General features: G+C 37.5%; 1 protein-coding gene across 11 annotated transcripts in view; it reads left to right on the top strand.

The window, feature by feature from the left end:
* Positions 1 to 18,660, top strand: part of gab1 (GRB2-associated binding protein 1) — a 66,996-nt gene that overhangs the window by 4,823 nt on the left and 43,513 nt on the right. The window contains exon 1 of one of the 11 annotated variants that reach the window (XM_028017027.1): positions 15,950 to 16,035. The exons of 9 other annotated variants lie outside the window; for them this stretch is intronic. The gene's annotated coding sequence lies outside the window, so the exon portion shown is untranslated. Of the gene's footprint in view, positions 1 to 15,949; positions 16,036 to 17,085; positions 17,257 to 18,660 lie in introns of those variants that run through there. One more of the 11 variants, XM_028017025.1, reaches the window with a different exon arrangement.

The following is an 18,660-nucleotide window of genomic DNA, read 5'->3' as shown; positions in this document are numbered from 1 at the left end:
GCATTTTCAATACTTATCCTGAGGAGATGTAACATCATTTTTGCTTTTATTAAATATATTTTGTGTACATTGATGGAAGGTCTGATATCTACAAGAAACTAGAAGTTAAGTTGAGCTATTTCCAATTGGAGATGAGGGATTACTTGAAACAAAAAGTAAATGTGAAAGATTTTCAACTTTCTCTTTCAGAGTTGCTTTAAATGACTGAAGCTGAAATCAGATGGAAATAAAAACACAATAGTGGGGATTCTTCAGCTCTTCACCACCGCAGATTGGGAGAATATTCAAATTTTGAATTGCAGAAAAAGTACACACTCTCACACCGACACAGTCCAGTGACATGTGCTGGTTTGTTTACATTTTAAATATTTACAGTTTTAAAATCACAAAAATATGGCTGCATACCTTTTTCCCTATGGTTTAAAGTCCTTTTGATGAGAGACGTGAGATACATTTCTGGAATGACTAGAATTTCCAGTCCCTCCCCAACCTGTTGCTGCACAATGGTAGTCGGCTGGCTGAAAGACAGTTGCTAAACAGTTGTACCATTTACATAAAAACACAAATCTGCCTGTTTGGAAAAGGCAGTAATACAGTGTAATATTCTATATGTTAGTTTGAAAGCCATTAATTTAAAAAATATTTTGAATTAGATTATAAGTGTAATAGTCTTCAAAATAAGAACAATTGTTGCTTTATGATATGATAATATAGTAATATATGCCACCTTAGCAATCCAAAAGGCCCATTTTGCTCTCTGTCCAGCTAAATAAAACTCATCTTGTGCCACAAATGTTACCTTATGACTATGTAACTTAACATTTTCAAAACATATTTACAAGAGGAAATGTATTATTTTTAAACAAAAGAAACTTTTACTAAAAGATAAATGACATTTATATCAAAAGTTTCTACGTAATAACAAAAAAGGAAGAAATAGTTCTAAGAAAAAAATCTTTTATGAAGGTTTATAGGCAATTATTCCCAAATACTAAGTAAAAACTCAGTTTGTTAAAGTTAAGTTTCTGAGAGTCATTGTGGAAAATCTAAAGAACAACAAGTTGCAGACCCCTATGTCAGTGTGAGAACTTGATGCCGGCCCATGCTTACTGTCATACTCAAAGGTTATGTTTGTCATACTTTGCCCCCTTTATTGCTTATAAATATTGTAGGGAAAACATAGATGTTCTCAATAATGCCTTTCTAACTTGACTCAGTCAGTATAACTTCTGTATTTCCCTGATATTTCCCCACTGGAAGCATGTTTGGACTTTGTTGTGGAGTTTCTGTCTCCCTTAAAAGGGCCTCAGTGGGAGCAAGCGAGGCTTCGGGGTCGAGCGGATGAAGGAAAACATTGAACCCCGGAGGTCCTCCTCGGATGGCAGTAAACGGAGACAAGGGACCAAACTCCATGAGGCCTCTCGGCAGAGCGAAAGCAAATTTACAGCACATGCTACACTCCGGATGAAACGGCGGCCGTTTTCCAACAATTGGCCAGAGAAACCTTTACCCAACAAATGTGACGGCACGGCCAAAGTGAAACAAAGGCCCAGCTCTTCGATTAAGTAGAGGATTCATTAAATCTGCTTAGCAAGTGGAACAGAGAACAAACGGTTTCTGTTGAACCCCCCCCACCGCCACCACCCTGCACCCCGCGTGCTTCAAGAGACAAACAAACAAGCAACCTGGACGGATTGTAACAGAGGGGTACTTGTGTGGCATTAGCCTCTTAGGCTAACGAGGTAATATTATTGCACAGTGTCCTCGGGATTGTGGGCAGCACTTTGTTTTCAAATTGCTGCTGTGATCTGCCACAGCTTGAAAATGGATTGCGCATGCCATTAATAATTTAATATCCATTACAAACAAATGACCATTAAAAATTGATATTAGTTCTGCCGTTTCCACAGTCCACTTTTATCCCTGACAACAGGCTATTGTCACTGTGTTATACCTGTGTGTGTGGATCAGTTTCACAGCAACCACACTGGTAACCAAACCAGTTCAAAGGTGAGAATGTGAAGGTGAAGTTGTACACTTGATTTTTAGAAGAAATTTTAAAGGTAAAACAAAAATTTCTGAAAGCTGCATTAGTAGAATATCTGTTTTCTCCAACTACAAAGCTTTGTCTGTCCTGACATGCTCTTTGGACAAAAGTCAACATGTTTGTGGCGCGTCTGCATTCTTGTTTGGATATTTATAGTGGAATAAGCCAGAAATCATGTCATTGCCTCAGAAAGACAAACAAACCCTTGAAAACAAAGCACTCAATTTGAGAAAGCCCTCAGGAAAAGCGGTAGCACATAGAAGGGTGTCAAAGCAGTCTTTTGTTGGAGGGTAACTGCAGTGAAACATGGCTACTGAATAATAACACCCAGGTTTGCTTATATTTTGCAAGACGAGAGTTGCACATAATCACATTAGTGGTTCGCTAATCACAGCTTAAATTTGATAAAAGTCAACTCAGAAGGATCTGTTTCTAAAATTGCATTGCAAGACATTTTTGCACTTTTGCTTTGTGAAATTAAATAAAACTGTTTATGTTCATCTAATAGTAGGTTGCATTTGATTTTGTATGCATAGCTATATTCTAAAAAAAGTATTTGCACCCTTCCGCATTTTGCATTAGCCACAAACTTTGTTGCATTTTTGAGAAACGCAAAGTTATGCATAATCATGAAGAAAAGAACAAATCAGAAAAATGTGGCTTACTGCTATATTCAGATGCCTCTACTTAAATACTCCTAAAAACCACATAAATCCAGTTCAATATTTATAGCAAAAAGAAAATAAATGTTGTTATAAGTACAGTAGCTCGTATCATCTAAGAATCTTAAGTAGCAGTCAGTTTTGCATGAATCTAAAAAAGCCTCTCACTGAAGATTGTTGCTATCTGACCATCTCATGGTTATGTCATGTTAACAGCTCAATTTCCAGGCAACCAAGACAATATTCCAGCAGTTGTTGGCGAGCACTACTAATCCACCTCATTTGCTTTTGCCACTCCTCTTTAGATCTGTTTGGCCTTATTGGTTAGAAAATCGGTCAGAGAGAGATTGTTTTAAGAAGCAGAGGCTCTCTGACTCAATACTTTTTAAAACAACCATTCACTGCAGTCAGAGCTGCAGGTCTTTTGTGCTAAATTTCCACCAGCTGAGCTCATCTGCACACTGAATTACCAAATAGCCCAAGCCCACCCAGATTGCATGGAAAACATTTACAAATGACACTCCTTGCGTTTTTACACAGATTCTGTGGCTGTATGTTTGGGATTGTTGTCCTGCAGGAAGGTGAACCTCCACCCCAGTTTAAAGCCTCCAACAGGTTGGCTTCCAGGATTGTCCTGTATTTAACTCAATCTTACCATCAACTCTGACTAGTTTCAAAGTTCCTGCTGAACAAAGCATCCACAGAGCATGAATCACGGTTTCAATGTTTCATTAGCTTCTCGTCAGAAACCGCTTTTCAAACCAACAGACAGTGCTACAAAATAAGTAAAGAAACATTGACTTTTAGAATGTTTTTTTCCCCTCTTTTATTTTCTTTTATTCCCTATTAAATAATTATTACATTTGTTTAGCGTAAATGTTGCCTCATACCTTCTAAGTTTAGTTGGTCATCAGTTCTTAGGATTTTCTTGACGATGTCCTCCAGAGCATAGATCCCAGACCGTTTCTTCTGTCTTTTTTTCCGTCAAAAACTTTTCCATATATTCACCCCTCCCATGTGACTTAGCCTCTCAGCTCCTTCAGACTATCCAGCAGCAATTAGCAAACACCTAGTGGAATTGCTGAGCTCATTATACAAACAATTTCTGAGTGAAAAGGTGGTAAAGACATTGTTATAGGATTAATAGAGGTGCGATGTTGTGATCATGTCCTAAAGACGAAGTATTTGAAAGGGCAGAAGTTTTTAAAGAGACAGAGGCCCAATTTCTAAATTAGTCATATTTGCTATATATAGCAATTTTAAAACAACGTAACGTTACTTAATTGTACTTAACAGTTACTTGATTGTGCTATAAAATGCAACTATATGCCTGGAAAATCCGTGTTACTGCCCGTTTAACTTATATTTTACAATAAATAACTAAATAAAAAATTTTTTATAACGTTCCAATTGAAAATTTATGATTAAACAGTTTCTTTTTACTTTTTTTTTTCCTCATCATCTCTCCAACTTTCTGAGGACTTTGAAAAACCGTGACTTAAATCATTTATTCTAATATATTTATTTACATCTAATCTATTTGGCAGCTCAATTTAGACATTTTACATCTTGAACCTGAAGTTTCAGAGTGTGATTATTTTATATGTAAAAAAAATAATAATCAAGCTGCCAAGATAAATTTTGCTGATTAAACTGAAGTTTTAGTTTTAATTATTCCCAATTTCTCTTATAACCAAGGTATTGTGGGCTTCTTGTGTTGGAATTTGTTTGCTAGTGGATTAGTGATGTAGTGAACTGGAAGGTAAAGGTTAACTTTGGGATGTTTGTGAACAGTTGACTCTGCTTCCTGGTGCAGCTGTTTACAGCCCCGTGTGGCAAATCCACAAAGCTGTGTACAGTGCTGCCGCTGCAGTGTTCCTTTGCATCTGGATGTTTGGCTAGCTGACTCTAGCCTTCTCTTTTATTAGAAATCAGTTACCATCTAAAATAATTCCTCTCTCCACCAGTATTTGGTACTTTGCCAAGTTGAACAGTTTCAAGTGCAGGTGTAATTAAAAGCAGAAACTAAGAACTGCTCTGCAACGTTCAGCCTTTTTTTTTTTCCTGTTTCACTGCTCTGGATTATTCTCTCATACTGTGAACTAATGTGATCAAAGGTTTCATGCAGGGTTCAGCTTATTTCATGTTCCAGCTTGTCAACTAATGACACAAGAAGTAAAAATAGTGTGTCATAAGAGTGCTTTCTATTTCCAGAGTGTAGTTGTAGTCTGGTAAGGACTTAAAACAGGACCAGTATGAGAACACAGATGGCCAAAGATGGTGGGCACTAACCGCGCTGCAAGACCTGCCATCAGATTGGCATCCATGTTATTTCAGAAATGTAAAATAATCACTTGTCAGATCTGTAATAACATTCTTTTAACTGATTCATGCAGTGTAGATTAATAGTAAATAATTGCATGGAAATAACCGATGACTCTGCCAGGACTGCAATTAATAACTATAGAAGGTGCAAACAAAAAGCAACGGAGACAAAAGAGATGAGTGCTTCTCAATGCAGCACCATGAGGCGGCCTGCAGAGAACAACTCTCTGTTCTCTCCCTTCCCAGTGCTTCTTGGCAGACTGAGGCGGCAGGAATGTGAGGCTGCTCTGTGCTGCTCTTTGCTGGGCTGCAGGGTTGTGAGTGCCTGGTCCCTCATTGCCGCCGCCGACTGTTTTAGTTTAGGCTGCGATGGGCCGGACTTCGCTGCCCTGCCCTGCGCTGCTCTGCATTGCAATCCTCTGGCAATTGTTGATTCTTTTAACACCAAGAGGGAAGAGGAGCCGCTCCCTGGCGCCCCAGAAAAGCATGGCCGCCCCTTCCTGTGTGAGCCGCTGATGGCTACCAGATGGCGAGTGAAGAGAGGGAGAGAGAAAGAGGAAGGGTCCCTTACTCCTTCACTTATATTAGTTCTGCCTTTGTGGTCTTCTGTTCACTGTAGGGGTTTTGCAGAATACATTTTTTTTCAACATTTACCTCCATCAGTGCAAAAACATAAAATCTTACCAAGTATTTTTGGTCTAGTTCCTAGTGCAAATATCGTAATACACTTGAAAAAAGACAACACTAACATACAAGTAATTTTTCAGACCGATATACTTTTGTTACTTTTGAATATTTATAAAAAGTCCACTGGCAGATATTTTTCACCTATAGCGTGAAAAAAATCTTGCAGGTGAAATAACCTGCCAGTGGAACTAGTACTTTTTATATTTTAAAAAATTATTGACTTAAAACAAGCACTTATATCGTCACAAAAAGTTACTTGTAAATTAGTTTTGTCCTATTTCAAGTGTACTCAGATCAAGCCTGTCACAATAAGCAATAAATCATTTAATCACTTGATAAAATAAAACGTGCTAGATAATTTTCAATGGTTTATCTCATATCATTCTACCAAAGACTTTTTTTTTTTTGGTTGTTTTGTTTATTTTCTACATTTAAAATGCCTTCCAGTGCCAGTGTTAAATAAGTTTATTGCTCTCTGGAAGGGCGTACTTCCATTGTTATGCTAGTACCATTATTGTACTTGAAAATGGTCTCAAGATTTTGTTTTGCAGTGATCACATGCTCCAACAAGTAGTTTAATTCTCATGATGCAATGTAAGTGGCTAATTTTAAGTCTTTTCTTGTAGGCATCCAAGCTATTTTACCTGAAGTCATTTTACAAGCGGGAAACAAAAAAGTGTCAGTTATTACTGACTCACGGAAGAGTTGCATGCTCCTTGAATGTCTCACCTATGTAACGTATTACTGAAGGTTTTCTCCTCATTCCTCTCAGGCAGAAGAGCTTGTTTGTGGTCATTCAGGAGTTTCAACAAAGACTTATGGGTGGACCAGTTCTTCCAGATTGAAAATCTTTTTACTTCCCAACAGGAGGCTGTCTGAACTCTGAACACAAAGATGACGGTTAAATCCAGAACACGATTTTTGATTTTTAAGCACAAGTCGTTTAAAAATAGAAATAGGATAGAATTATTGCAAGTGTAACAAAAACAAAGCTAAATAATTAGACGATTATCTGAAGATATATTTCAGCATGAACTGAAATGAGATTCCTGTTGGACTAAAATAGTACAACTTTGCAGTATCATGGTGTTTCCTCGAGGTTTTTAAATGAGTCCTTAATATGTTATTTATTTGGTTAAAATACATAAAAAAACAAACAAATATTATTTCCACTGTAAATATTGCAGTTGGGTTTAAAATGGAAAAATGACCAATTAGTTGCATGAGGCTGCCATTGAACGTAGAAATATGCGACGGACCGAACTTTAGGTTCCTATTATCTGTAAGTCTAATATTCAAAATGACAAGAAATAAAGGCTTGAAATATTGAAGTCCGTTGGGGGTGTATATTTATTAATGTATCATTTATCATGCTAAATTTCTTATAATAAGACTTTGATTTATCCTTGTCATGATAAATTCCAATTACTTCTTAAAATCCCCCAAAACTTGTCAGGATTGTCAATTTCACTATTTTCTCCAGTGTTCAACGAGAGGATCAATAAATATTAATAAGATTGAAAATGTGGTTAAATTTTGTTACGGTGTGTCGCTTAGTGATATAAATCACACTTTATGTAGCGAAGACTATTACAAATGGGAATATATTTGTGTTTGTGGGGCTATAAATGCTGTGATGCAGTCAGAGCCATACAGTTACTTAAAAAAGAAGCAATTTTTATTGTTACTTTTATTACAATGGTCCACAAAATATCGTAAGTCCATATTGCCCACCCCTACTATGTGTAACAAATTGAGTTTCACTTTCTGAAATACGAAAAACATTTAACTTTTTCATGATATAACATTTTTTGTGAGGTACCTATATCCACATTTATCAGGTCACCTCTCAATTTAAACACACACACGCACACACACCCCACACACACAGCAGGCATTCTTGTCATGTAGTACTATGTGATCTGACCCTAGCTGCTATGCCCGCAGTCCCTTAATATAGCCCACTGCTGTCATGGTACTTTTTGCCCCTCTTCACCTGCTCTGCTGTGAGCGTCAGTACATGTCCATGTTTATCCCAACCTGGCCGGGGATTTCGGGGGTGTCTATATTACGACTAGCTGTGAAATATTGTTACCATCTTGCGTTATTTCCCAAGTAATCGTGACGCAGACAGTTTTTGGTAAAATGAGATTCATTCCCGTCTAACAGCCATTTGTTTCTCTTTTTGTTTTTTTTAATATGTCTTTTTGCTTTGAAAGGCCCAATACTAAGATGAAAGAAACAGGCTGATAAAGAGAAGAGGTTCTGGCCACAGTCCCTTATTGCATTAGAGCTACTATGGCTCAGTGAGATATCTTTGTCCTGGCCATCAGCCAGAGGACATGTACACACACACACACACACACACACACACACACACACACACACACTCACCCCCACACTGAGAAAAGCAAAGAGATGCAGCAGAGACCCCTGCTCTCTGAGACGAATCATTTTGGGGACTGACTGGAAGCTGTGAGGACCTCTCTTTCTTTTTGCCGGCATTCCAAGGAACTTTCACATGTCCGCCGCTTCCTATGTTTTGCTCTTTTTCTTGACATGTCCTGGAAAACTGGAATACCTTCCTTAATTTTTCCATAACATTCAACAAATGGGACTTTGAGGAGCCACTTGTGGTAAAACTCAAAGGTGGGTTAGATTTCTTTATTTGACATTGAAACGCTGTTCGGTAAATTTATGAAACACCGCTCTTTCTCTCTATTTTTTTTTCTTCTTCTGATCTCAAAGGACTAAACTTAATTAACCAGGTGAAGATTTATAGCAAAATGTGGTTCCTTTACTGTGTTGCATTTCAGATGTTTGAAGTTTTGAAGGGAGTTATGAGGCATTTTGATGAGTGGATTAGGTTACAGGTGGTAAACGAAGCAAGAAGATAATAGGCAATTTTGAAAGATTGTATTTATTATTAAAACTCTACAAACACACTGGCTGGATAAAAACTTACAAACTATCACATTAATTTTTAGAAGAGGTCAAGGTTGTGATATAATTTATTTTGGTTTTATTTTGCTAAAACTACCAGTCAGTTTGACAGCTGGGAGTTTTTTCAAACTATTATTGCACTAATGCAATATTACCAGTATCACACATTTGTAAGTCATCCTCGTCCTTTTTTCTGTCAACATAACTGAAAGCTGATTAATTATTGTGTCATTATATTGTATTTTTCTAACTTGGTAACAAATTGTTCCTAAGCACAAACCCCTTAGTAAAATTTCCTAAAACTGAACAAACATAAATGAAACTCCCATCATGTCTATAACTAATTTGGCCAACCTGTCTCATATTAAACTTGAAGCTTTTAAACACTAAACTAAAGGCCAATAAATAACCCAAAAGAACAGAAAAAAAGTTTTCTCTTCTTACAGCTAGTTCTTGAGGTATATTCAGTGTTTTTATCTGAGAAATGGAAAGATTGTGTGCTGCAGTGTGAAAAACCTATGAGGACTACCAAGAAAATTGAATTCTTGAAGTCTGAAATGCCCTGTTCATGTTCTAGCAGCCCTTGGAGAGAGCCCAAAACTTCTCTGTTCTCAGTATATTTTGGAGTACAAGTGGTTTGTAGGTTGTCAGACAGCAAAGATGACTGATGGAGTAACTGGGGATTCCTTGTGATGGTTTTAGTTGTATCTTTAGATAAGGGTTCACAATATATTGCATGTATTGCAATATCGGTGTGTTCACTATTCATATCGTAAAAAACTGGAGTGCAATAATTGTCAGCTACTATATTCCAATATATATTTAGCCCTTTGGACCAGATGCTCCCAGGGAACACAATTTACATCATCCAAAATGCTAAAGGTCACAGAGTGATGGAACCACAGCTGAAAAAGGGGAAAGAAAAAATAGGCATACTCTGCAACTGATATCGTCATAATATTTGCAACCTATGCGTGATGGCATATTTACAGGTTTCTTTGTGGAATATAACTCCTAAATATTTGCAGAAAATTCTCCTATTCACAGGTTTCTCTATATAACATATTGATATGCAGCCTGCAAAGCTAAAATACCTAGATGCAAACCTTCTTGATTGTCTATTGGTTGAGGTTTGCAAAGCAGCCAATCCAGGAGTAACATTAATTTTCCTTGGCACTGATTGACTGTCCCTCCAAGAGCGAAGATAAAGACCTGGGATGTTCTGCAGTAGTGCCAAGATGTTTCCCACTGAACGTGTTTATGCATATTATGGTGTATCCCTTGAAGTATATCTGGTGCAGAAGGAGCATGCTATGGGATTTTCTCCTTCTGAACCTCTGAAGTGCTTATGGTATCAGGAGACTCCCTCGTTCAGAAAGTCTTGCTGACCTCTCATCTTTTAAATTGCAAAAATATGATTAAAAAACTTTGCCTGACGCATTGCTTGTAATTCCAGTTTCCAGTGTGACAGCAAAGCACAGATTTATTCTCTAGATCAACATCAAAACCCTGAGATATTTGATTACACACAAGCAGGTGCACAGTTTGGTCTGTATGGTCTTCCTCATGCAGGCCAGGAGGAAGTTGTGAGTTTGCACGTTCAGGCCACAGCAGGTGAGTTGTTCATAATTCAAGTGCAAGTGTTTAATTTAATTGTTGTATGTAGTTACTGGGGCCATAGTGTTTTTGTTTTTGTCATTGTGGGGAAAAAGTTACTTATATTCATCCGCTTGATGTGTTACAGCTTAATGTGGCCTCTGTTCAGCTTGTTGAATACTAATTAAACTGGATGAAAATTAAGCCCAATTGAATATGTCATAATTTTAATAACTGACGGCTATAAGTAGATTATGATGGGATTTTGGTAGTGTTTGAAGTTCATTTGGGTTTTTGTTGCCTAGTCTGCCAGAATGACTGGTGGCTTTTAGTTTATTTCTACATAATAAAGGAAAATTGCTTTGACAAAAATATTTAACTTCTTTGTCCTTTATGCTCCAGGTTATGCATAGCTCCTAAATGACTTAAAGGAAGATTGTGCGAGTTTGCCTTGTCAGCAGTGAAGGAACCTTGTGATCATGTGAGCCTAGTCTGCCATGCCAGAGGAATGTGTTGCATTTTAAGGATGTAGCTTTGGCAAGTGCATGTGACGAAAGGGAAAGAAAAAAAGGTTCTGTATGAAAATGTCAAGGTTGTGGAGGAACAAAGCGTGACCTGCTAGATACATAGAGGGAAATGCAGTAGGAAAAACTGTGGGAATGTAATAAACTTTGTTTCAGGGAGGAACATGTCTTGATGTCAGCTGAGATTCTTTTATCTGTAGCACAGCTTTAGTTCCCATGGCTCTGTGTAGGCTGCCATCTGTACGTACAAACCGTCCTCAGAGTGTGCTGATTGAATAGAGCACTGTATGAAAAAGCCTAATTGAGAACATTGAGTCTGGGAATGATTTTCAGCATCAGTTCCCATCGGTTATAGTCAGAGAGGAATCATAATGTTTTTCTAACGCATTAGCCAGAGAGACGCTCTGTTTTTATCTTTTGTCAAAGAAACAATCAAACCAGAAGACATCCTGATTAATAGTTTGTATTTGATCAGATTTTCAGTAAAATCAAGATGAAAGACGGAAAATATGAAAACAATGCATGAAAGATTTATTCTGCATGTTTAAGTTTACCAAGTTTACCGAAACACCTGAGAGAAAACTGTCTTCATCTACCAATAAATAAATTTTCTTTTCTATGTAGTTTTTAAAAATGTTTATGTGCCCTAGAGCAGTGTTTCCCAACCATGGTCCTCAAGGCTCACTGCCCTGCATGTTTTAGGTATTTCCTTGCTTTAGTCCAGCTGATTTCAATTGATGACTGATTAACAGGCGTTTGTTGAACTGCATTCAGTTGAATCAGGCACATTAAAGCAGGGAAACCTCTAAAACATGTAGGACAGTGAGCTTTGAGGACCAGGGTTGGGAAACACTGCCCTAGAGGCCATAAGATGGAGTAAATTATGCTGCATTTATAGAAACCTTTTAATGAAAGTGAGGCCTAATTAAGTTAGATTAGTGGTAAAAATGAAACAACTGATACAACATTCCACGTCTGCACATATAAATATTGAAAATAATTGCATTTATAAAAGCAATAAATAGCTTTTATAAATGCAGTGTAATCAGGGTTTATATAGCTGTATTATGTTTTATGATTTAAATGTTTTTACAGGGAATGAACATGTTCTCTTTAAGATGCAGCTTACGGTTTAGAGATTTTGGTTCTGGTTGTGGAAATGCAAAATTATCCATTTTAAGTTCTTTTATTTCACGCAAGGAGCACCACGTTTTGATAAAATGATCAAAACTGCTGTATTTATTAATGAAGCCAGACTTTTAATATTCCAAACTAAACGCATGGAATCAAAAATCAAGTTTCTTGATTTTCTCAAAAACCTTTAAATCTTGTATAGCGAGTATAATCCTACACACCTTTCTGCAATGGACCTATAAAAAGATGGAAAAAATCTGCAAAAAAAATCGCATTTTAATATTTTTTAATGTTTATATGTAGACTTGAACGGGAGTAAATTAACATTTATTTTAAGAAATGGGGCCATCAGAATCCACAGGTGTGCAGGCACACACCCACAGAAGCCAGTTGAGAAGTAAGGACATGATGTTGTAGGGACAATGTGAAGTAATAGTTTAGCTGCAGAAACAATTCAGCATTCCTTTCTGCTTGTGATACGTTTGAGAAATTCCACAAGTTCCTCAGTGGCTGTGAATCAGCGTACGGTGAAACAACACAGGAGCGCATATGCAGGGCATGACTTCCAAGGTATGTGTTGACACTACACACACTCACTCTCAGCTGAAAGTAAAGCAGTATCATCTGAATGCGACACCAGAGAGTGGAGGTGTGCGCCAGTTTCAAGGGACTGGTTTTAAATGGAGGCGTGCCGCTTAATTTGGCCGGGAGACAAGCCCAGGCATGCAGGCAGCTCTGCTCTTAAGACACAACACCTAGCATGGGACATACAGCAGCACGACTGGAAGCTTTGTTGAAGAATCATTTACACAGGAGAACAACTGCAGGGCCCTGCAAAAGCAATCACACTTCTGCAATCTTTGATCATTTTAAAGCCCCAGAAGTTTTTTTAAATTGAAATTTTAAATGACTTAACAACTTGACATTATTTTGAAAGTAGAATGAAAAATTGTACAGCTGTACATTGGCTTTGCACATTTACAGACTGAAACTTCTTATAGCTTAAAGTCAGTCAGTTTAGATGACGAGCATCTACAAACAGAAGTTTTTAAATCTTGCTTCTCATTCAGATTTAGGCTGGGACTTTGACTAGGTAATTTAGACATTATGCTTTGATTTAAGCCATTCTATTATATTAAAATTTTCAACCGACTTAATTGCAGGATCTGTAATTAATTAACTGCATTTTAATTGAAAACCATGTATTGATAAAATTAACATATTCGATTCCAAAACATTTTTTGGAATTGAAATTTTTTGAATAGATACACAAATGAGCTCAACAACAAATATATCGAAAGGCCGTATTATGTATTTTACAGGCACATAGTACAATTTTAAATCACAATTAAAACTTCAGTTGTTACAAACATGCTATGTATTTCAAATAACATTTTACCAGGATTTCACTGAGAAGTAGCTCGTATAATGAGCTCAGAAGACGTGCAGTTACACCAGATGTTTGCTAATTGCTGCTGGCTAGTCTGAAGGAGCTGAGTTAGGGATGGTTGCTCAGTGAGGCAGAAGCTCAGAAACCGCATCTCTGAGGAGGAGCTGTGAAAGATTAAATCCCAATGGGCCAAGAGGGAGCGGCTTTGTTGTCCTTCACTGTTTGCGGATGTAGTTTCTGCATCAGATTTACGGGGGTACCGGAAACATGTGAATACAAAGGTTCCGGGTGGGACTTTTGCATATTGAAGAACAAAAAAAGTGACTAAGTCAGTGAAAATGTTTAACACATCAAAATATTCATAATTAATCTAAATTAATGCAGTAAAATTCCAGCCCTCCTTTTTGAATATTGTCAATCCACATCATGTTGCAAGGAACCTGAAAGCTACTGAAGGCTGATCTTTTGCTGAGCAGCCAGGCACCACTTTTTTATTGCTGCACAGATATGTTATCAGAGTCCATTTCCTTATTATATGCTCAGTATCTCAAGCCATTTCCTCATGGACTGACTCTTGCAAGAGAGCTGCTAATCAGATCATGTCCGAAGCAACCTCTCAGTGGCCACTTAATGTGATTTTGAATAATTTTCATTGGAGTGATTGGATTAGACTGCTGTTGCTCACTTCATGGACCATGATAGGGTTTGATGCACCTGCAGTGAAGCCCAAGACAGTACAACGCTGTAAGAAAAACACTCTTTCTGTGGGTTGATCAGAGAGAAAAGAATATTAACATACTGTAACAAGTAAGCAAAGCATTCACACATTAACACACATGCACCCACACTCTCTCGCAGATGGTTTTTACGCCTGACTAGAGTCATCCTTCTCACTATGCAGTGATCCACGCCTGCAGAAAGCAGAGAGGACCACTTTGGATCTGTATATTGTGAACTGGAACAAAAGCATATGCATTCATCACTGAATACTTATGCTATTTGTTTTTATTATTATTTATGAACTATTTCAGATTAATTTAAACGTGTGAGGTTTCCCTGCAGGGCCTAGCAAATTAAATTTAGAAGACTAGAATATGTGATGCATTGTAAAATGTGCTTCGTTTGTTCTGCGTGTTGGGTAAGGTGTTATCTCGTAACAAAGTGGTAAAGCTCATGATTCAGGGCAGTAAACAGAAAAATAATTTCTCATGCAACATTTAGATTTTCCTGCAAACTCACTACAGAAATCAGATTTTGAATCAGGCTGATTGTAGTTTGGTTCAACATCAGAAATCAAAACATTCTTGTTGCATGATCTACAATGAACCTCTTTATATTTGTAGTTTGGTATTGGCAGATTATTTTTCTTCTGAGGAACATTACTCAGAATATTTGTGGAAAATTTGCCTGTTCGCAGACTTCTTTCATAGAGGTTATCTAAAGTATCTGAAAGAAAATGCAGCTTGGGAATACCTTAAAGCAGTACCTTGACATGCCATTGGCTGGTGCTTGCAAAGGAGCCAATGGAGGAGCTCCATTCATTGTCCTTGTTGCTGATTGGCTGTTCTCCCAACTGTGGAGATGAGCAATGCTAGATATTTACTTATGTAGTAGTGCCAAGATGTATTAATGCATATTGAGGTATATTTGGTGTCTCATCTAGTAAAATAGGCAGTTGTATAAAGAAAATGATGCAATAGCTTGGAATGTCAGAAAAAAGTGCTGTAATTTGTAGACTTTCTTGTAATTTTTCCTATTAATAATGACAATATAATAATGATTTCTAACAGATCTTTTAGGTTCTGTAGGAAAGGAGAGGGTCAGAGGTGAAAAGGTCAAATTTCAAAGTTTGGTTCACTCTACTATACTAAAGCAATTACCTCAAACAACAAAACAAGGTAAACCGACACTTATATTTAATTTTAATTGCTAAGTATTTTAGGCTGTCAAGTAAAGTGAATAAAGTTACACCCAAAACTATTCATACCCTTGGCAGATTTGGCTTATCAGCCTTTTTCCTGTTTGATGATCGATCTTTGATGATGAGCTCCAGTTTTTGAGACTGGAAGGCCTCATTTCAATCACCCTAATCTTTAGCTTCCTTTACAAATTCTCTATCAGAAGTTGCCAAAACATTATTATTGCTTCCAGTCAAAAGAAACACATCTGTAAAGTCAAACACATTGTTTTTAAGTTGACCTATTTTCCCAAAAATTATTTAGCTCTTAAACTTAAAAATAATGTCAGATTAACACAAATGTCAATTTTAAGATGTACATTTTATGGTCTTTAAAAATTGTCCTGAAAATTGCAGAAAGTTTTAAGCAAACTGTGAACTGACAGTGGGACAAAACCCGCTTTGGCATGCGGAACCCGCCTGTTGAGCAGAGGGAGATATTTTTGGTTCTTCTCACCTATCTTAAGCCGGCCTCTCCAAGGTGTTCTGTATTGCAGAGGGCCGTGTGTTTCAGGGGGTGGTGGGCATTTGTTGCCAGGGGAGGTGATGTGTTATTTTCAGTCCATTGTGTCTACTTCCTGTGGGTCATGGGTCATTGGAGCTGGGTGTTGCAGACTTTGGAGAACAGGAGGAGGAGGGGGAGAGTCAGTGGAGAAGGCAGGAAAGTGGTCAGAGCAACTGGACAACAGTGACTGGTCAGCAACTTGGTTTCTTTGCTTGTTTTTCTGCTCTGCTTTTAGCCGAGCCACGCTTGGACTCTTCAGAATCAGGTAAAAGAATATCTACATATTGCTCACATGTAAGCTGGTTATTAGTTTAAGTAAAAATCACGATTTAAAAAATAATTTTGTGACTATCGTCAGTGGAGCAACTCCTTTTGAGGAGAGATATTGCATTTTAAAAATAAGTTTTAAGGTTTCTACAAACAGCTTTGTCGGGATGCCAGTACAGAATGGTGATGTTATTTCTCTCGACAAGAAAAGGCGCTTTGATCATTGCATTTGTAGAAAAAGTTCTACAAAAGATTTGGTTACTGTAGTTTAGAATTGATATGTCTTTTGTTTACCTAGAATACGATATTACAGCTACCTTTAGTATAAATGAAGGGTTTGGACCTGTGCTTCATAACAATAACAAACCAACAGGTCAGGGTTTTTGACCACATGCAAAGTTTTCTGTCTGATTTGAGATCTTAACCCAATTCCCGCTTTTTTGCAGTGTACTGTCAGCAGACCTATACAGGATAGATCCAGGTAACTGTTGAATGTTAGCAGAGCTTCTAAACTTAGAACTTGACAAACCCCCCCAACACGATGGTGACAAAAAGAGGCAAAACAGGAAACCTTTTTGCACAGAATGCGTGTTGGGAACAGATGACCAGGAAGATAAAAAGCGCTAACAAAGTGGAAACTTCCACTCAGGGATGTTATTTTGCTTTGTGTGTGTTTTTCTCTTCTTTTTTATGTGTTTATAATTAAGCACCAAGTTGGTTGAAACCTCTGGTTGAGGGATTGTTGGTTTGGTTATGGTTTAAAAGGCAAAGGAACGCGGTGAACCAGTTCAGTTTCAGATGTTATAGGTAACCCGAGGTGCTTCTGTGCTCCTTCAGTCATACACGATGGGATGTTAATATTTAAACCTGCTCCATTGAAGTTAATGCTTCACCGGGAATCTGTGTAGTGAGGCTGGTTTAACCAGCCGCGGTGCTACTGATTGGCTCGTCTCTTTCTTGTGCACTCATCTGTTACTCCTTCCCCACATATTTCCTCTTAATATCCATCTCTGCGTCAGACTGGCTGTCTGAAACTTATCAGCGATACAGTATGATGACGGTTTCTGTTCTCACACCACAAGGAAGAGTTGGTGCCCCGTTTATGTCTGCGGCTTTCACACAACAACAATGTTGTCTTGAGCTGTGCTGACTAAGGAGAGACCGTAGGACCTCAGCAGGAAATATCTGAATAATCTGATGCTTTCTACAGAAGTATCTGGTAAACAACAATATTTGATTTATTAATTTTTGTTGTGTTGTTGTTAATTTCATTTTAAAATTTTTTTAGACAATATTGTTTGTGCTTACTTGTGTTATGACAGATCCCAGCCACCTTGTGAGTTGGTGTAAAATTTACATTGTGGTCTTAATGGGAAATACTTTGGATAATCAGAGCTGTCTAATTATAGGTCACCTGTGAAAGCCTAGAGATTATCACCTGTTAATCATTTACATAATGAGCAGAAGAAAGATGGCTGCATGACTCATGGAGGTTGTATTTTTGTAGGACTGGGCTTCAGAGTAAACTTAGGCTGGTGAGAATTTTACAGCTGCACATGAAAGCTGAGTAACTGAAATGGTAAACTGAGAAAGGGAAGAAAAGATTGTAAAAGGAAAAGACTAGAAACTGGCTTGGGTTCATGCACTGCTGTGAAAAAATACTATTTCTTCTGCTTTATCTTTGGTAACACTTTATTTGATGGCGTGTGCATAAGACTGATATGACACTGTCATAAATATGACATAACACCCGTCATGAGCATGAAGGAGTCTTTATGAATATCTGACTGTTGTCATGAAGTGTCATTCGGTAAATAATGAGTTTTAATGCAAAGTTGCTTTAAAAGTTGCATTAAAAGTCCCAAATTTACATGATTTTGCAAACAATGTCACTTTAGTGCGAAGTGTCATGTCAGTTTCATAACAAATAAAGTGTTACCTTGTCTTTTTTGTCACAGTTTGGTCTTTCAAATCAAAACAGATTTTAATCTCTCTCAAACCTGAGTGAATACATAATGTTCCATTGTCAAAAGAAAAGAGAAATTATCCAGCCTGTTCTTAATACGCCTGATTACTGCCAATATTTTCAAATCAAGAAATAGGTTGAATAGAACCTGTCTGACAACATGAGATAGGTTCACTGGTGACATAAGGGAATTTACTTATTTTTATTCAGTCATGTAGGTTTGGATAGTTTTTTCTCCTTAATAAATGAAATAATCTCTTTCTTTGTCTGATTTGAAACATTTAAGTGAAACATAAAATCAGAAGCAGAAGGAATCTCTAAGGGGGTGAATACATTTACACAACACTGCACTTTGTATGTCATGAACAAATACAGTATGAACGTAGTAAACGGTGATATTTCTAACTATATCAGGTGTTTTCTATGCGAGCATATCTGTTGAAAGTTTGTCTTCAGAAACCCTGCAGCTTCAAAGCCTCCAATAACCTCTCTTAACAGGAGTGGGCGTACTCTTGCATATTTTTTACAGTGTCTACAACAGATGTTGGTTAACCAGTTTATTTCTGGCCACACAGGAATGCACAAATGTTACCTTTAAACTACATGCCCCAGCTGCACAAAACAACTGCCCTGCTTGGCCCCTTTTAGCTTATGCTG

Source organism: Xiphophorus couchianus, chromosome 5, assembly GCF_001444195.1.
Source record: "Xiphophorus couchianus chromosome 5, X_couchianus-1.0, whole genome shotgun sequence".
NCBI lineage: Eukaryota > Metazoa > Chordata > Actinopteri > Cyprinodontiformes > Poeciliidae > Xiphophorus > Xiphophorus couchianus.
This window is presented reverse-complemented; position numbering and strand designations above follow the sequence as displayed.